Raw genomic sequence first — 19,230 nt, forward strand, 5'->3', positions numbered from 1 at the left:
CACTGCGCACTTAATGTCCCTGTATCACATGTCACTTTGTCAGTATTTCTTGTATTGACAGCCCTCTGATTACATGTAAATATTGAATTATGCTTTCATTGATATAAAAGAAGAGCCTCTTGCAAGCATTTACTATTAGGTGTGTTGCTTTAATCTGTGTTCCCACGTCACTTGATATGCGTTCCCACGTTTTGAAAAACGTTTTATGAATTAACCGATATAAATGCTTTACTTGTCATACGTATTTAAAAGGTATCAAGCAAATCTTCATGTTACTTTAAAGCAATTGGGTTCTCCCCGACAGAACCATTGTAGCCTATTGTAAACAGTATTATAGCAGAAGTTCTTTAGCGAAAATATCATCTGACAGAAATATTGTGTCCTAAATTTCGTTTACAAAAATAACAGCCCATTGTGTGCAGATTTTCTATTAGTACCTCAAATGGGGCAACATTTTTGTAAGGATACATTTTTTCCTGTAAAGACTCTACAGGGATTTCTACCAGGGACTGAAAGGGGCCCCATTGGGTAGATTATGAAAGTTGGATAATAGCCCTATTGTAGCTGAAACAGATCTTTTGATTTCTCCAGGGTGAAAATATCCACATGGAGAAACTCCTTCCCACGTACCCACAGAATTATAGGGGTTTTCTCTTATCACCCCCATCATGGAAATTAATTTACTCTTCCCCTTGTCAGAATTTAATCTACTGCTGTTTCTAGGGTTGAATTGGACTGAGAAACGTTTGCGAATGCTCATAAAACCGTGTTTCTGGGTGTGTACAAATGTTCAGAGACATCCCCGCCCTGGAATGCTGTCTCCCCTCCCTGAATAGGTCGTTTTATATGTGAGCAAATCTTTTTAAAATGTTTAAAATCATGGTTTGTGAATATCATTGTTAACTTTACACTCGTAAAAAAAGCTATTTGTGTGCAAGGCAAACCCATACCTACAAATAGCTTTATGAAGTGGGTGTAAAAAATCTCCATAAGTTTCAAAGGAGTAGTTGTGTAGAGATCTAATTTTATCGTAATGAATTGTAGAATTTGTATAGAATTTACAACCTCTACGGGGGTATTGAAGCACTTACCTACACGGATAGCAAGCTACCCTGTGTAGGGTGTGTGGTTAGTTGGGTGATGTTTTAATTTTGACCCTATATAAAAAAAATGCTTTTGGGATGTGTGTGATGACCACCAAGGTGCAGTTATCATGTTATAAACCACAGAGCCTAGTGGTGTGATGGGTGAGGTTATGAGAGAGATAGATGTGCAAATTATAATTGTAATAAGGACTAACCAGCTTAGCCGCAGAGTCAGTGGGATACTGTGTGCACACATACAGTGCCATGCAGAAATGCTGTTCAACGAGTTAAAGAATACCAAATGGGAAGCCATGGAAACTGGTGGCTTAAGTAGTTATACCCCATTTTTTCATAACAAATTTTATTGTGTTATCTGTGATCTTACGGCCCATCGGGCTAAATATATACAGATATGTTTGCATGAATGGTATTGCATCACAGGTTGTAACAAACAAACTTCAACAATGTAACCCTTTGCATTTGGTTCATCCGTAGTTGATTACGGCACCTCCAGGTAGTATCTATGTTCCAATAATAAAGTTTTATAAGATACATCATGCCACTGAATCAAGTCTGGAATTCAGTATCCATAATATCTTAATTTTTTATTTTTTTACTTATTTATTTTTTAAAGGCAGCAACACTGCTTACCATTGAATGAATACACCCCATGAAGGAGGAAGGAAGTGGAAGAGTAAACAAGCTAGCAACCAGATCAGAAACTACACAAACTTCAAAAGGCCGAGAGTTCCACCTACTCTTGTTAGGCTGAAGGAAGACAACATTTTGAGCAGGAGTTGACGTCCCATCAGTTTCTCGAAGGCTCTGAGAGGTGGACGAGCATCAGCCGGGCTAGTCCTAGTCGGGCCGTGGCTTAGACAACAACTAGTCTGGCACCCTGCACATGCAAGGGGGAGAGACGAAGCTCTTAATAGGTTGCTGCCCTGACAGAGCAAGAGCAAATTGACTTACCTCATGTTTCCCTGCAGTCTTCCTCCCTTTATACTAGCCCAATACTTTTTTGGGACCCCAGAGATCCTTGTTCTTTCTAGTTTACCTAAGGAAACATCCTTCGGACCTCTCATACCTTCCTATAACTTCCTCCCAGAACAACATTCACTTTCATTATTAGAAGTGAATAACATTTCTTGAGCTGTACCCTGCCAGCAGTGCGATTTTCCTGACGCTGTATCTTCTCAGTGTTCCAGGAGGAAGGTGAAAACTGTAGAGAAGATTACAGACATGAAGACAAAAACAGTGTCAATTCTAAAACAGTGCTTCTGTTGTGTGGGCTGCAAATTAGGAGAAACACATCTCTAATGCACAGTTTCAGGTTGAGCCTACCAAGCAGCACAAGCAGTCTGGGTGCAAAAGAAATATTAGAACATTGAAAACAATGGAGTGCTCTGGGCTTATAATGGCTGGTATAAGCCTGGAGCTCCAACATTCCAATGTTTCTTTGTTCACAGCTCTGGCTGTGAACAAAGGCTTCAGGGAACCTGAGGGGATTCCAATCCCCTCACGCTTCCAAAAGGCTTTGCTTTTTTGTTAGAACATTCTGTCCTCGAGTGACAGAATGTTCTAATAGCCTTATAGCCCTTCGTAGATGGGCTATACCGCTATTAAAGTCCCTCTCCGTTGTTAAAGGCCCTCGCCTTCGGCTCGGGGCCTTTAACGCTGGAGAGGGCCTTTAATAGCCGGTATAGCCCTCTACGGCGGGCTATAAGGCTATATTATCAGCTTAGCAAGATCTTACAGTGGGTTTAAGCCTTGCCTATTGCTTGCCAATGGTTGATTTTATCATCACCCTAATTTGCTTGCTTCTTATACAATGGTGTGCCTTCATCATCTTGTGTTTGTTCCTCCCCTGGAGCATTTCCACTTTACTTGTGTCCTTCCACTACTCACTTTTAGGGAACTACTTTTATATTTTTACTAAAGCACTCTAAGTGAGTGTTGTCTCCCTCGCTGGCTTTTCTGGTCAGAACAAACAGCTCTAGATGACACATAGTTCTAGAGGCCTTCAGTCAAGCAGGGTGGGCCTTTTCCATTATATTCCAATGCACAAGGTCCCAAAGTGATTCACGGTAAAATTTTAAGATGGCACAAACAAGCTTAGATAGTTGGAGAGCAAAATAAAAGTGGCAATTAATGTCATGCTAGAGGTCATCTGTCATTTAATGAATGTCTTGAGGGCCAAGTCACTTGTATTCCACCCGTTAAAGTTTATTAAAGTTCCCTCATCCCTCAGTATTGCATTATCTCCACCCCACTGTTAATGCAGCTGCGGTGTTTTTAGATGCCACAAAAGCATTCGACTCCCTTGAGTGGTCTTATTTATTTCGTATATTGCAGCGTATGGGTTTCAGCACGTTATTTCTTAATCAAATCCGCCTTCTTTACACCAAGCCTACAGCACGAGTGAGAGTTAACGGTATGATATCAGACCCCTTCGAGATATCCCGAGGTACATGATAGGGGTGTCCCCTATCTCCTTTGCTGTTTGCCATAGCTATGGAACCGCTCGCAGCCCGAATACGGCAGCATCACACTAGCAGGTGAATAGGCTTTAGTTCACGCAGCTTATTAATTTCAGTCTACGCGGATGATGTCACCCTCTATGTCCTAAACCCAGCTGAAAACCTGAACCCTCTGCTACGGGAATTTGTCAAATTTGGTGGCTATCCGGAGTGTCCATCAACTGGACCAAATCAGTGCTGTTCGCCCTAACGGACAATACACCGGAGGTAAAATCGGAGTTCCCGCTGCGCTGGGAGGCAGATGAAGTAAAATATCTAGGGGTATGGATAAGCCGAAACCTCCAAAACATTTGGTCCTTGAATTTTGGACGGGCGGTACATTGGCTCGAGGGTAAGGTGGTGATCTGGTCAAAGTTACCACTCTCCATCGCTGGCAGGGTGGCACTGGCGAAAATGATAATCCTATCCAAATTCCTATATTTATTCACAAACATACCAATCCCGCTTACGAAACACTTTTTTGCTTGCCTGCGCTCTCATCTTTTATCCTTGGTGTGGGCAGGCACTCAGGCCAAAGTTTCCTGGGCCTTGTTGACCCTACCGCTTAGGCAAGGAGGCTTAGGTGCCCCAGACATGCATCTATATGCATTAAGCGTGCAGGCCCAATTTTTACATTTCTGGGCATACCCGACACCCTATCAGCCACATGTGGCTGTTGAGCTGGACTCGGTGGCCCCATTGCCCTTGAGTGTGTCGCTCTACCATAAGACCCCAAGACCCACCACGGATGTTGACTCAGCTGACACACTGCGTTGGGTATGGAGGGAATTGCAGCAGCAAGCTTGTCTTCCATTACTATATGCACCGGCCATTCCACTGAAACAAAACCCGATGATACCGTATTTGGCGGAGAGTGGAGGTGAGCTGTCACTGGCTAACACACCATTGCGTACATTTGCTGATGTGGTCCAGATGGGAAATTCAGGGCTCCACAACCTGGAGACGGAGACTCGCCCATAGCGCTCCGAGATATGTTTACAAACCACAAGTTGAAATCCTCCTGTTGTGCACTCTGGGAGGGTTTCCGGATGAGCCCCCAACATTGCTAGCACTCCAAGATATAATAACCCGGGCCTCGCCCAAAAAATTAGTGACTCGCATATACACACTCATTCAAGGCCAGGCTCCGATCATGCGACCCACATCTATGCACCTTTGGAATAGAGAACTTAACCCGCCAATGACTGAGATACAGTGGTCCTTCTGCTATAAACACTTTTGGAACTTTCACCTAATTACAAACTACACCTAATACATTTTTAATTCCTACACAGATATTATCGTACCCCTATCAGCCTAAAGCGCATGGGTCTGAGGGATGATGCGAACTGCTGGATATGTGGCAGGGAAGATGCCACGTTCCTACATGTGGCTTGGGAATGCCCTTTACTAAATACTTATTGGACTGAAATTTTTTATGCTATCAATCAGATAGTTGACAGATCGGATGACCCAACACCGCATATTGGTCTTCTAGGATTGATCACTGACACAGAACCTACAAGGCGCAAACTGCATGCATTACTCCTGTTATATGCCAGGCGACAGGTGGCTCTTCGGTGGGGTCGCAAGATCCTACCAACGTTTGCAGCCTGGTTATCTGATGTTACATACTGGCACACACAACTCGGCACATACTGGGAATTGATGCCTACTGCCTCTAGGCCCGTGATATATGGGAACCATTCCTAGACTGGGCACGGGCCAGAGCGACCTCCCCACCTTCGACACAACAGATACCTGAGCTAGACGATCAAGTTAGTCAAATTTCCATGCATGATTAAGTTTCTAAAAGCACGGAGGGGCTGCCTCAACTTCATGCAAATGTAAATGGCCTGTGAATTGAATATATATTATAGTTTTGTATTCTAGCACATTGACCTGCCATGTATTGTTACTTTCCATGCAATGCTTATTCATATAAGTGCTTATTATGATATGATAACCCGTTCCTACCTTGCGCTCTCATAGACTCGTCCACATTAGATAATTTACAAAGTGACTGATGCATACCTCTCATTGTGATATTACTTGGTAGTGCTGACAATTACCTGTTTTTGTCACTATGATTATTATCACTGTTTCATGACTTATGAACACCTAAGTACTGTACAAATTGCATATATCCTTTCCATGTACTGTTTAAAATTAGATGCATGTACTGTGTTTCGCTGAAAAATCTAATAAACAAAGTTTTAAAAAAAGTTCCCTCATCCCACTTACTGGAGAATAACTTTGAGTTTCTTGTCGTGTTTGCCTCCTGATGTATTTTGGTTGTAATATTTGTTCTTCAGTAACAATGCTGACAGGGCCATAGCTTCCATTGGTGTAGCAGGTGCACGTTCTGCTTCCAGAATGTTAAATATTTCTGTGACACTGCGAAGAACAACTAGACAGAGCCTCCAGAAGAACATTCAAGATGTCTTCCATCTTCTTGCTTTAGGCACACTAAAAAGCTATACCATAAATCCACAAAAACACTAAAATGGTGTTTATTATTTCAATATTTTGCGTCAGTACTGCACATATTCTCACATTTTTTTCCTTCAGCTGTGCTGCACAGTCCTAGTCGGGCCGTGGCTTAGACAACAACTAGTCTGGCACCCTGCACATGCAAGGGTGAGAGACGAAGCTCTTAATAGGTTGCTGCCCTGACAGAGCAAGAGCATATTGACTTACCTCGTGTTTCCCTGCTGTCTTCATCCCTTCATACAAGCCCAATACTTTTTTTAGGACATCAGAGATCCTTGTTCTTTCTAGTTTACCTACGGATTGTGCATTGCAAATTTATGGAAAGATCCTAACCCTCCGTCAGTACAACAGTGGCTCTCAAAACTACTTGCCATATATACTTTGGAGAAAGCGTTGTATGAGAGAAAAGGTTGGAAGGCGCGGCAGCTAGGTAAACGGGTTTGGGCACCGGTCGAAGAATGGAAACTAAGGTTAGATGAACAATTATAAAATGAAATGGAAGGTTGTTACTATATAGACTGGATAATATGTTGTCTCAACAACATTTTTGGATTTTATTTTTCTGATTAAGTTTCTGTTCTTTCGACTTTTCTTTTTCTGTATATATTTTTATGTTAGCTTTTATATATGGATGTATGCCTTAGTATTGTAAATTCTAAACGGAGAATACATGTTGTATTATATATTTACATTGAATTGTCTAAATTATTGAAAGTCCAATATCTGATGATGAATTAAAAAAAAAAAAAGGAAACATCCTTCGGACCTCCTATAACTTCCTCCCGGGACAACATTCATTTTCATTATTAGAAGTGAATAACATTTCAGGGTAAACAAGAGACAATGTGGTGAAAGGAGACATACCCTCCCTGCTTCCATTATTTTGGCCAGGGCAGCAGCATGACACCTATTTGATAGTTCTCCGTTTGGTCAATCTTAGCCCAGCTCTCCTCTGTCCTGATTAGTCTCGGTAGCTGCCTGGTACTGATTGGTTTGAATAGAGCTCTGGTTGTGATTGATTTATATGGTGGTCTGCTTCTAGTTGGTCTGAGCAGTGCTCTAATTTATTTGATTGGGGCTGTGGTTCTGACTGGTTTAAGTAGCAAATTGGTTCTGAGGGATTTGATTAGTAGCCTGGCTCTGGGGAGTTTAAGCAGTGCTCTTGTTCTAGCTGGTTTGAGAAAGTCTGTAGTTTTGTTTCTTCCTAGTCACACTTTGCTTTTAATTGGTTTAATTAACTGTCTGGTCCTGATTGAAATAACACTCTGATTCTGATTAGTTTGAGTAGTAGTCTGGTTCTGGATGGTTTGAGTAGGGCTGATTGGTTTGAGTGATGTCTACTTGGCTTGAATAGTGAGTAGTACTGGAGTTCTGATTGGTCTGAGTAGTGCTCCGGTACTGGTTAATTTAAATACTGCTGTAGTTGGTTTTACTGTTGTTCTGTTTTGTTTGGTGTGAGTAGCAGTCTGGTTCTGGTTAGTTTGAGTAGAGCTCTGGTTCTAACTGTTTTGAGTAGCGCTCTGGCAGGTTTTTGCAGCATTCTGATCTGTTAGGTGAGAGTAGCAAACTGGTTCAGGTTGGTTTGAGTGGTGCTTTGGTTATGGTTGGCACGAGTAACGCTCTAGTTCTAGTTGGTTTGAAAAGCACTCTGGTTCTGCATTGTATGTTTGCTTAGGTTGAATAGCACTTTAGATCTGGTTGGTTTGAGTAGTGTTCTGGTTCTATTTGACTTGAGTACTTCAATAGTTCTGGTTAGTTTGAGTAGCATTCTAATTCTTTTTTTAATTGAGTTGCTGTATGGTTCTGATTGGGTTGAGTAGCACTTTGGTACTGGTTGTTTTGAGTAGCTCTGTAATTCTGGTTGGTTTAAGTAACATTTTCTGTCTGATTAGTATATGTAGCACAATGGTTCTGATTGGTTTCTAGTAAAGCTCTGCTTCAGAATGGTATGAGTAGTGCTCTGGTGTTGGTTTGAGTAGGGTCCGGGTTCTGATTGGTTAGAGTAGTGTGTGGTGCTCTGGTTCTGGTTCGATAATTGGTGAACAAACAAGCAACCCAACAGCATACCCTCTCTAGCAATGCTCTTCAGCTCTGATTTAGCACCACTGTTCTAAATCTTCTAGAATAACTTGGAGGAATATTGTCCATCTTACTCAGGAAGGGGGTTGAGCTAATCAGAAACTTTAATTTCAGCACAGCATTCTTGGGAATATGTCCATGTTTAAAGGTTGTTTTGTTAGAACTCCCAAGCCTTGTAATAACCACAGAGAATAAAATCACTCTGAAACAATCAAACAATCAGGATTTATAAAGCAAGGCAAATCACCTGTCTTGGTCTCAAGGCTTAGGAGTTGCTAGCTGTTTCTTGGCGAAAGGAGTGAAAAACAAGGCAAAAGCAGGAGAAGCACTCAGAAAAAAAGGGGAGAGGAAGGCGAAAGAAGTAAAGAAAACAAGGCAAAAGCATGGAGAAAGTACAGAGAAAAACAAGGAGAAAGGAGGGAGAAAGCAGTAAACAAACGAGGCAAAAGTAGAAAAAGCACTCAGAAAAACAAGTGGGGAGGAAGGAGAAGGCTGTAAAAACCTTTGCAAAAGCAGGAGAAGAAGTCAGAAAAACATGGGGAAAAGAAGAAGAAAGTTGTAAAAACGAAGCAAAAGCAGGAAAAGCATTCAGAAAGCAATAAAAAAAAGTGGCAAAAGCAAAGCATTATGGTTCCCACTGAAGACTTCAGGAAAAGGAAGTCTCTATACATATGAAGTTTCTTCACTCCAGAGCTGTGTCTCCAACCTCTAGCTGTGCCTTCTGAGTGCTATAGGAAACCAACAGTGTGCCTTTTCTCGAGCTGTGCCTTCCAAGTGCTATAGGAAAAAATCTGAGTGCTCTGCCTTCAGCTGTGCATTCTTAGTGCTATAGAAACCCAGTAGTGTGACCTCAGACTGGGGCTTGTCAGCTCTACAGGGGACCAGCAGGAGCAGCGTGGTGATTGGTCTCAGCATCCTGTTTGGACGCTCAAGCAGTGCCTGGGAGGCTGAGCATGTACTCCACGGGGCCATGCAACACAGCCCAATGGAGAACATGCCAAGTGCGCATGCGGATTGGCCGCCCCCTGAGGGCCGGCCAAACTGTCATGTGCACTTAGAGGACTGCAAACCACTCCACCCGCGCTCTGGTGTCAGAGGGCCCAGCCCTGACCCGACTCCTGCATAGAAAAATAAAATGATAATAACGTCTTGTTATTAAAATGTTCTTTTCTTTTTTGCCGTGCAGATATAGCAGTAGTGAAACGCTCCTTCGCCTTAGCGGAGGAGCCACCACTGGACTCCAACAGTGTGACCTTCAACCAGAAGTGCCTCCCCAGGAGCTATGACTCCATCAGTGACACCTTTCTCCAGCTTTGCCTTCTTAGAGCTGCAGGACACAAGCAGTATTACCTTGCCCCAGCTGTGCCTTCTCAGTGCTATAGGAGACCGCCAGTGTGTCCTTCCTCCAGTCGTATCTTTATCAGTGCTTTAGGACCTATGCTGTGTGACCGTCTCCAGTTGTGCTCTTTCGGTGTTATAGGAGACCAGCAATGACCTTTCTTGAGCTGTACCCTGCCAGTTTTAAAGATCTCAGCAGTGCGACTTTCCTGACGCTGTATATTCTCAGTGTTCCAGGAGGAAGTTGAAAACTGTAGAGAAGATTACAAACATGAAGACAAAAACATTAAGAAGAAGACAGTGACAATTCTAAAACTGTGCTTCTGTTGTGTGGGCTGCAAATTAGGAGACACGCATCTCTAATCCACAGTTTCAGGTTGAGCCTACCAAGCAGCACAAGCAGTCTGGGTGCAAAAGAAATATTATCAGCTTACCAAGATCTTACAGTGGGTTTAAGCCTTGCCTATTGCTTACCAATGGTTGATTTTATTATCACCCTAATTTGCTTGCTTCTTATACAATGGTGTGCCTTCATCATCTTGTGTTTGTTCCTCCCTTGGAGCATTTCACTTTACTTGTGTCCTTCCACTACTCACTTTTAGGGAACTACTTTTATCTTTTTACTAAAGCTCCCTCACTGGCTTCTCTGATCAGAACAAACAGCTCTAGATTACACATAGTTCTAGAGACCTTCAGTCAAGTAGGGTGGGCCTTTTCCATGATATTCCAATGCAAAAGGTCCCAAAGTGATTCACGGTAACATTTTAAGATGGTGCAAACAAGCTTAGATAGTTGGAGAGCAAAATAAAAGTGGCAATTAATGTCATGCTAGAGGTCTTCATCTTGTTATCTAATGAATGTCTTGCTTGGCCAAATCACTTGTATTCCACCAGTTAAAGTTAAATAAAGTTCCCTCATCCCACCCACTGGAGAATAACTTTGAGTTTCTTGTCGTGTTTGCCTCCTGATGTTGTATTTTGGTTGTAATCTTTGTTCTTCAGTAACAATGCTGACAAGGCCATAGCTACCATTGGTGTAGCAGGTGCACGTTCTGCTTCCAGAATATTAAATATTTCTGTGACACTGCGAAGAACAACTAGACAGAGCATCCAGAAGAACATTCAAGATGTCTTCCATCTTCTTGCTTTAGGCACACTAAAAAGCTATACCATAAATCCACAAAAACACTAAAATGGTGTTTATTATTTCAATATTTTGCCCCCAGTACTGCACATATTCTCCCATTTTTTTCCTTCAGCTGTGCTGCACAGCAACAGCCACGCTGTACAACATTACTGGAAAAAAACGGTGACAAAGCCATTAGCTCTCTATAGGCAAGATCTATTGACTTTGCCAATGCTTGTTTTATCTTTTTTTCTTACAAAAAAGCACACATGCATTGATGTGTGCATTGTTGAAAAAAGCTAGCATTATGAAAACGAAACAATATGCTTTTATAGATAATTGTATTTAATGTAGAAGGGCACCACTCAGCATGTTCAATTGCCAAATAATAAATGGAAATAACTGAGGTATCCAACTTACGCTAAATCATTGTGCATAGTGGAAAGCACGTTCCGAAAAGAGTGAAGAAGCACTTAGTCAATAGGAAATAAACATCTAACAGAAATGCATCCCAATAGAAAGCTAAATTAAAGTGTTACTCACTGCATAGTATCCAATAAGAACTTTAAACAGCGGACGGAAGTAGAAAGAGAAAACATATATGCCTGATTATGAGTTTGACGGATGGGATACTCTGTCACAAACGTGAGGAATATTCCGGTCGCCATATCACAAGTTTCATAGGATATAATGGAATTGTAATACAGCGGGCGGGATATCCGTCAAGTTTATTACAGATAATCGTAATCAGGCCCGCAGGCAGTTTATATGTTGTCCTGTCTGTTCAGGTAACGGGACACACAGCAAATGGGCCAGGGATCGTTTGCTGGCATGCTGTAAAGATAACACCATGGTCTCTACATAGGTCAAATGACCTACATATCTTACCAGTTGGAAAAACAAATCTACACCTCTTGGCATCCCAGTGGAAGTCATACTGTGGCAGCTTGCGAAACGACAAGCCATTTTAAAAGAACGCCCGCTGAAAAGCAGCAGCTTAAATATTAGCAATTGCTCTGAAAGGCAGTGTAAAAAAACTGTACTTTCATGCACAAAAATGTGCCTTGAAACCAGGGCAAAAAACAAAACAGAGACTCTGAAATGAAACCACAAAATTCAATATTTATATCAGCTCAACACTTAGAAACAATGCCCCGTTTTAGGTTAATGAAAGACACAAATGGGGAGAAAAGCATGGACAAGACAGCAGAATTTTGAAAGCGGTGAGGGATAGGCGAAAATACAAGAAGAGATAGCTGGAAACATTCACACTCAAGGAGTACCTCACGAAAAAAAGAAAAAAAGAGTTCCCTAAAAGTGGGCATTCCTGGAAGAATAAAAGCAGCCAATCAGAGAAGTGGTAAACATGCTGTGCTCCACAGGAGGCACTGACGCAAGCTGGACAGCCTAAAACAAATAAAATCAGTAAATAGAAAGCAGACAAATGTGAGTGACAAAAAGCAAAGCCAATAGTAAGCAATGGGTGGAATCCAGTTTTTACGGAAGCTATCAGCATGTCCCCAATATGTGTTTGTAACAAGGTAGCTGTAATGTTTGATAGGCTTCATCCTCATAAAAGGGAGATGACTAGGAGCATTCTTGATTTGGGTGCAGAACCTAAATTTGTAATGTATAAAAATTGGTCCAGTACTATATATTAGCCAATGAGCGATGCACATCGCTTTGAAACTGATTCTTCCTGCAGCAGATAGCCAGTGCAATGCTTTGAGGACAGAAGAGATGTGATTGTGTCAGTTCAGGGAGAGGATTCGTGGGGCAGCAGCATTCTGAATTCACTGACCTTTGTTCACAAAACTCTTTCTAAGATCCAAATGGCTCAGGAACACCCAAGACATGACAGCAAAATGATGTGGAGAACTTGAGCATATAGGGTAACCCATGTAAGGAAAGAAGAGATGCTGTAATTTTCTCATGGAATTGAAAGCATGCTGTAGTGTAGTACCTATATTCCCAATAGGCTCTGCGCATTGGAATAACATATATTATAGTTTAGACGTAGGACTGAGGTCGACTAGGTCTCTATCATATATATTAAACTTAATTGTGAATGCCAGCTAGCTCAGAGGTCACTAGAAACTTTCTCGAATAAACAAGAAGGGATTTGTTTCTGACAACCGCATAAACATGACAACTTTGTTTCCCAAGAATAAGAAATCAATCTCTAGAGTCGCGGAAACAAAAGATAACTATTTTACTCAGTCAATCGTGCATGCTTCGTTTCACCAGATGTGCTGAGAAAATAGAGAGACGGGCGTTTTCAATAAAAGGTTTTTATTGAACAGTCTTCTTTCTCAAGCATAAGAAATGTACTGCTACAATCGTAATACTGGTTATAAAGTACAGGGCATATAATACGAAAAGTATTATAAAGTAGTACTGTAAAAGCATGATATGGTTTTTAAGCCATAGGTTGCCTAAAACGTATAAAATACATACAGTAATAAAATAATGACTAAAAGTACTCAACTGGTGCTTCTAAAATACGCCTACCCCGGTGTACCTAACCTAAGTCTAGTACAAGGGAAGAAGTCGATGAGGAGTAGCTTAAGTTTAGTATTTCTCTGCCAAGGATCTATCCAAGAATTCTCTAAGGGTCTAATCAGCTCCGTACCTTGGTTTAGAATGAAGGAGATCCTGTATCTCTCTCTCAGGACTCAATTTCCCAGCAACCCGCAAGGAAACACTGGAGCTGGATTTCTCGGCAGGAGAAAAGACAGCGTCTCTCAGTGCGTCAGCTGGCGGGTCGGCTTCCTTCAGCACTTGCTGCTGCAGGGCGTCTGGCAAGTAGTTAGTCAATCTGCTCCAAACCACTGTGTGTTTGTCTGGGCAAATCTAGGCATATTTATACTTTGAAGGTGCCAAGTTTGAAGTGTGATTGGACTTAATAACGTCATCAAAGACTCAGTTTTTCGAAAACTCCATGATTTCCTAGCTAAATTAGTATTCAGGCAAGGGGATGTCCCTACGCAAACTAGAGTCTCGTAATATTATTGACTTTGAAAGTATGACCCCGAATGGACTGAACTTGCATGAAGAATTAGCTGTACACCTTGTGGAATAATAGTTGAAAGATACAATATGAACTTTGATTGTTGTCTGCAATGTGACCTTGATAGGTCTAATTTTAAACTTGTTTAATATTCCGTTTTTATTCAGGTACCTGATGAAATGGTGTGACTAAGAACAAGGAGCATATCACAAATACTCAAAATGATACAGACTTAGCAGCCCGGCAATGTGTCCATACATGTGACATAATAAGTTAAATTTGCCCACTTGGGCATGGACTTTTTGACCATCATATACCTAATCCGTGAGCATTTTATGCCCACTTGGGCGTGGCCCTTTACCTTGAATCCGCCTAGGATCATCACAAACCTAATGGGAGAAATCCATACGCACTATACGCCGACTTGGGCGTGGCTCGTCACCTTGAATTTGCCTTTGGCTTTATAAGCGGAAACGTATATTACAACTGACATTTTTAACGTTATGGTGTATCCAATAAGTCCTACTGTATTTTACAACATTGCCAAGCTGCTTTACAATCATATAATGAATTTACAACATTCTAACTAGAAATGTGATTTATTCAATTGACTTTTGAATTTGTCATTTTCGGCATATTTATTTATTGTTCAGATATTCATTTTTGTGATTATTGACAATGAAATGAACCTATTATGAGTATATATATATATGCTTGTGCTCCTAAAAATATGTCCGCCATAGTGGGTACTTACTTTGTTACACTTCGGGTGTTTTTTGTCCGTTTTATATCACTGAAAAGAGTAAAAGGACAATTGTTTGGCGTCTTGGTGTAAATGTGATCAAGCTGCAAAGCGAAACCCGTTGTTTTCCTGCCAATTAAATTTTCGTGCACAGCATTTTCCTGAGTGTCGGTGACGTTTATTCTGACGAATGAAGTACCTGCTTGGATGTATCGGGTGACCGGGAGCCCTACGCCGACCCACCCGTGAACGTGACTGGTTTGGACCGGAACTTTGGTATTGATATATATATATATATATATATATATCAACACCAAAGTTCGGATCCAATCCAGTCACGTTCACAGGTGGGTCGGCGTAGGGCTATATTTATATATATCTTATATATATATATCTTCCCTTCACTTTTATCACTTTTTATCACTATTTAATGGTTATAATATATTCTGATATGTTCTTTTTAGATAATGCTTATATGAAATTTATGGTTTTAGAAATGCTATTTTATAAAAAAACATAGAACAGTCCCTGATTTTATCACGGGTAATAATAATGTTTTTTTCTCAGTGCTTTCTGTGAAATTCCATGAATTTGATATCTATAGTCTTGATGAACATGCAGTTTGCACTTTATCTTTAGCCTTCTTTGCACACTAGGCATGGTTTGTCCTAGCTTGTTTGTGGTTGTTAGTTTAAATTGCTCCGTCAGGCCAATAACTCCATGGACAAAGGCTGATTCCTTTGTAATAACTATGTTTATATTGGTTACCTCATGTATTGTTACTATCTCGATATAACATGTGTTATTTTGCTCTTAACTTTTGCTATGGACATGTGTTATCTGGATTTATCCAGTCATGAGTTCCTTTTTAGGACGATGTGCAATAATATAATTCTTCTGGTGTACATGCATGATAATAGGAAATTAATAATTGTTCTTAGACTGAGTACACAATGTGCATTTATGCAGGAATTTTTGTTTATTGCGAAAGTATGATTTGTTTCTATATGAGATAGTCTGTTTTCCATTGTTATAGCAGTCACGTGCCCCTCTGGGGAACAGGGTGGTAGGCGGAGCACATCAAGCACTTTATAAGCACTGTGTATTGCACTAATGCCTTGCATGTGAACAAGGGCTGTATAGCCCGAAACGCGTCATGTTTGGTTGGTAGCGGAAAAAACTGGAAAATAAATTACTCACCCGAATGCTGTGGTCTGTCTCCTGCTTCGCCGGTCCTGTCGGATTGGAGGTGGTCTTTTGGAGTGACTGTTGATATATATATATATATATATATATATATATATATATATATATATATATATATATATATATATATATATATATATATATATATATATACACATACATATATATATATATGCAGACACAGATGAATAAATCCACAGCCAGTCTTACATCGATATTCTTCTTCTTTATTTCATGATAAAGTGCAGAGGTGCAACAAGATGCCAAACAGACGCGTTTCGGGCGTTAACGCCCTTGCTCACTGTCGATATATATATAAGATATCTTAACAACCCCCTTCTCCTCGAAAAAGGGAAACGAGCCGCACTCTCAGCAGTGATAAGAGTCTTTTATTCGCTCACATTAACATCCTGACGCGTTTCAGTCATCATTGACTTTCTTCAGAGGATTTGAGCTTTCAGTATTTCTTCCGTCATTCGTGAAAAATGTACTTCGGACTCACCAGGATGCTAAATTCTGTTTATTGAAATGAAATGAAATTAAAAATTGCACTTGTATAGCACATAGCTACCCGGAGGCCTCGCAGCGCTTTAGACTGATTACTGTGTCGGGCTACCGGGTACCTTAGCACGCTTTTGTAAACAAGTACGTTTTCAGAGCTTTCCTGAATGACATTCGGTTGTTATTTTGTCTGAGGGTTAGAGGCAGAGAGTTCCAGAGCCTTGCCGCTGTGTGAGTAAAAGAGCGACCACCCCATCGGGCTTTATTGATTTTTGACGTGGTTGCCAGATGCAGTGAAGCGGAGCGAAGAGCTCTGGACGGTGTGTAAGGTAACACTAGGGGGTACAAAACTGCTGGGCCTGTTCGATGGAAGGATTTGTGCAAAATGCACATGGCCTTAAACTGCGTTCTGGCAGCCACTGGGAACTAGTGGAGTTCTTTTAGAGCATTCCTTGCTGATTGCCAGCGAGGGATGTTGAATAATAATCGGGCGGCACAATTTTGAGCGACTTGGAGCCTGTTAGTCACTGCCGCCGGGGCTCCTAGATATAGAACATTTCCATAATCCAGGCGAGAGAGTATCAGGGCCTGTACCATGATCCTTCTCGCCTGGAATGGAAGCAGAGGGAGCACTTTGCGGAGCATTTTCATTAGCCCAACGCATGTGGAGGCGGTTCTGGTGGCTTGGACTGAAAAATCCAGCGCTTTGTCAAGCCAGATTCCCAAAATCTTTATCTGAACTTTAGGGGGAGGGGGGGCACCGAGACATGGAGGCCAGATAGAAGCCAAGGAGGTCAGGGAGGGGTTGCCCAATAACATGATCTCGGTCTTCTCCCCGTTGAGTTTGAGGTGGGAGGATTGCATCCACTTAGCAACAGCCTCTAAACAAGGGCCTAAGGTGTTAGACGAACCCTCGGTGTGGTCCAGGGAGACCACCAATTGGGTATCGTCTGCGTAGGTGACAATCCGCACACCAAAAGGGAGGACTATCTTCTCCAGAGGCTGCATATAAACGTTAAAAAGGGTGGGGCTCAGGGAGGAGCCCTGAGGAACCCCACAGCTAAGCGGATGCTTAGATGATACCACCTCGCCCTCAAACACCTGGAAGAAACGCTCATCCAGGAAGGAAGTCAGCCAAGCCAAGGCCGCGCCCGGCACACCCACGCCCTTCAAACGATGTAATAATGTGGCATGTTTAACTGTGTCGAACGCGGCACTGAGATCGAGAAGTATGATGGCTGTTTATTGTGTAACAGAAAGCCTCCCACCAACGCGTTTCACCATTACGGCTTTCTCACAGTTACCGTTAGGAGTCCTAACTTTACTACTACTAAATGCCTTCTTTGAATACCAAAAGTAGTAAGTTTAACCAAAAGTAGTAAGTGCCTTCTGTGAATACCAAAAGTAGTAGTAGTAGTAGTAAAATCAAAGTTTATTTAGACAATAGTCTATAAACCATACACAAGACCATGGATCCACTTAGCAATAGAAATTTTACATCATAGTTCATTTTAACACTCAGTACACATTTAAAACCATAAAAGCACTAAATTGATATTTTCCATTTTTTAAAATCTTAATATCTTAAAATTTCCCAACTTCCTTGGTTGTCTCCTTTATAGCTTCTCTTATTGCTTTCAAAAATTTCCCCAACCAATTGTGATATCTAAAAACGACATTTCAGTAAGGAGAACAACAGCCTCTGATCGTGTGTTTACCTTACACTTTAAAAATATTGGACGTAAAAACATTTTACGCACTGTTAAAATCCATGTACAGTCCAGTAATATATGTAAAATATCATTCTTCACACCTAGGCCACATTTACAAATACCATCAGGTTGGATCAGGGCTACTTTTAATTTACTATCGATCTTCCATGGATTTAAGCCTACCCGAACCTTCATGATTTCGTACCTTAACCATTTACTGGGTAACACATCCAAATAAGGGAACCGGACCTCCTTTTCCCATTCATTCCTTACCCAGTTCACTGATTTTTTCAACTTCAGGTACTCCAGATCTTGTGATCTGGAATATTCTTGCCCTCGGTCCCTAAGCATTTTCTTAGTAAAAACTAGGTCCAATAAGGGTTGTTCGAGGGTCAACTTTAATTGCGCAGTTACTAGCTGAAGAGTTTTCCTCACTTCCCGTGCCCAATGTAAACTGCTTGCTTGTATTTCCTTTCTGCACCAAATTGACACCTTCTATTCACCACCAGGCGTCTGGCGGTTCCAAAATCTTAGCAATGACATTTGTGCCTTTACCTCCCATGCCGTCAAGCCTACCTCCAATCTAATAGCTTGCAACATGGATCCGTTAGGTAGGGACAACAGCATTTTAATTATCTTTCCTTCCTCCCAGTCCCAACCCCTTTTACCACTCAGATAGAGCACTTCAGTGCGTAGAGAACTTGTGGGGGTATCATAGCTTCAAATGCCTTTAGTAACGGTCTGTGAGACATGTCACCATAGTCCTTATTAAATTTTTTCAATCCACAGACCGATGAGGACGCCTTTGAAGTTTGTGCCGCCACGTGGGTATTCCACTTTAATGCACTGTCAAACCACAGGCCTAGATATTTGTATTCATTTACTACCTCTAATTTGTCTAAACCTAAAAACCATTTAAAATTTTTTACTCTCTTCCCGAAACATAGGATCTTTGTTTTCTCCATATTCACCGATAGAAACTTTTTGTCACAATATATTTTAAAAGCATTTAATTTCCTTTGGAGGCCCATTTCAGTTTGGTCCACGATCACTAGATCATCAGCATATAAAAGGCATGCAACTTTATTATTATTCATGCGCGGGCTCGCACTCTTTTCAACTTCCAAAACCACGGGAAGGTCTGATAGGAAGATTGAAAAGAGCAAGGGTGCCAAAACGCACCCTTGTCTCAAGCCATTCTTTACAGGGATTTTCTGCGTTAATGAGCCCTTTGAATCTCTAATGACCTGGGCCCAGTTGCCACTATGTAATTCTTTTAGAATATTTAATATGCCCTCCGGCAATGCATAATTTTCTAGCACTTCCCAAAGGCTGCTTCTATCTACTGAGTCAAAGGCAGCTCGGAAACCGATGAAACAGCAGCATAATTTGCCATTTTGTTCAATCGATTTCCTAGCTA

This window comes from Lissotriton vulgaris, chromosome 11 (assembly GCF_964263255.1).
Source record: "Lissotriton vulgaris chromosome 11, aLisVul1.2, whole genome shotgun sequence".
In the NCBI taxonomy this organism is placed as follows: Eukaryota; Metazoa; Chordata; class Amphibia; order Caudata; family Salamandridae; genus Lissotriton; species Lissotriton vulgaris.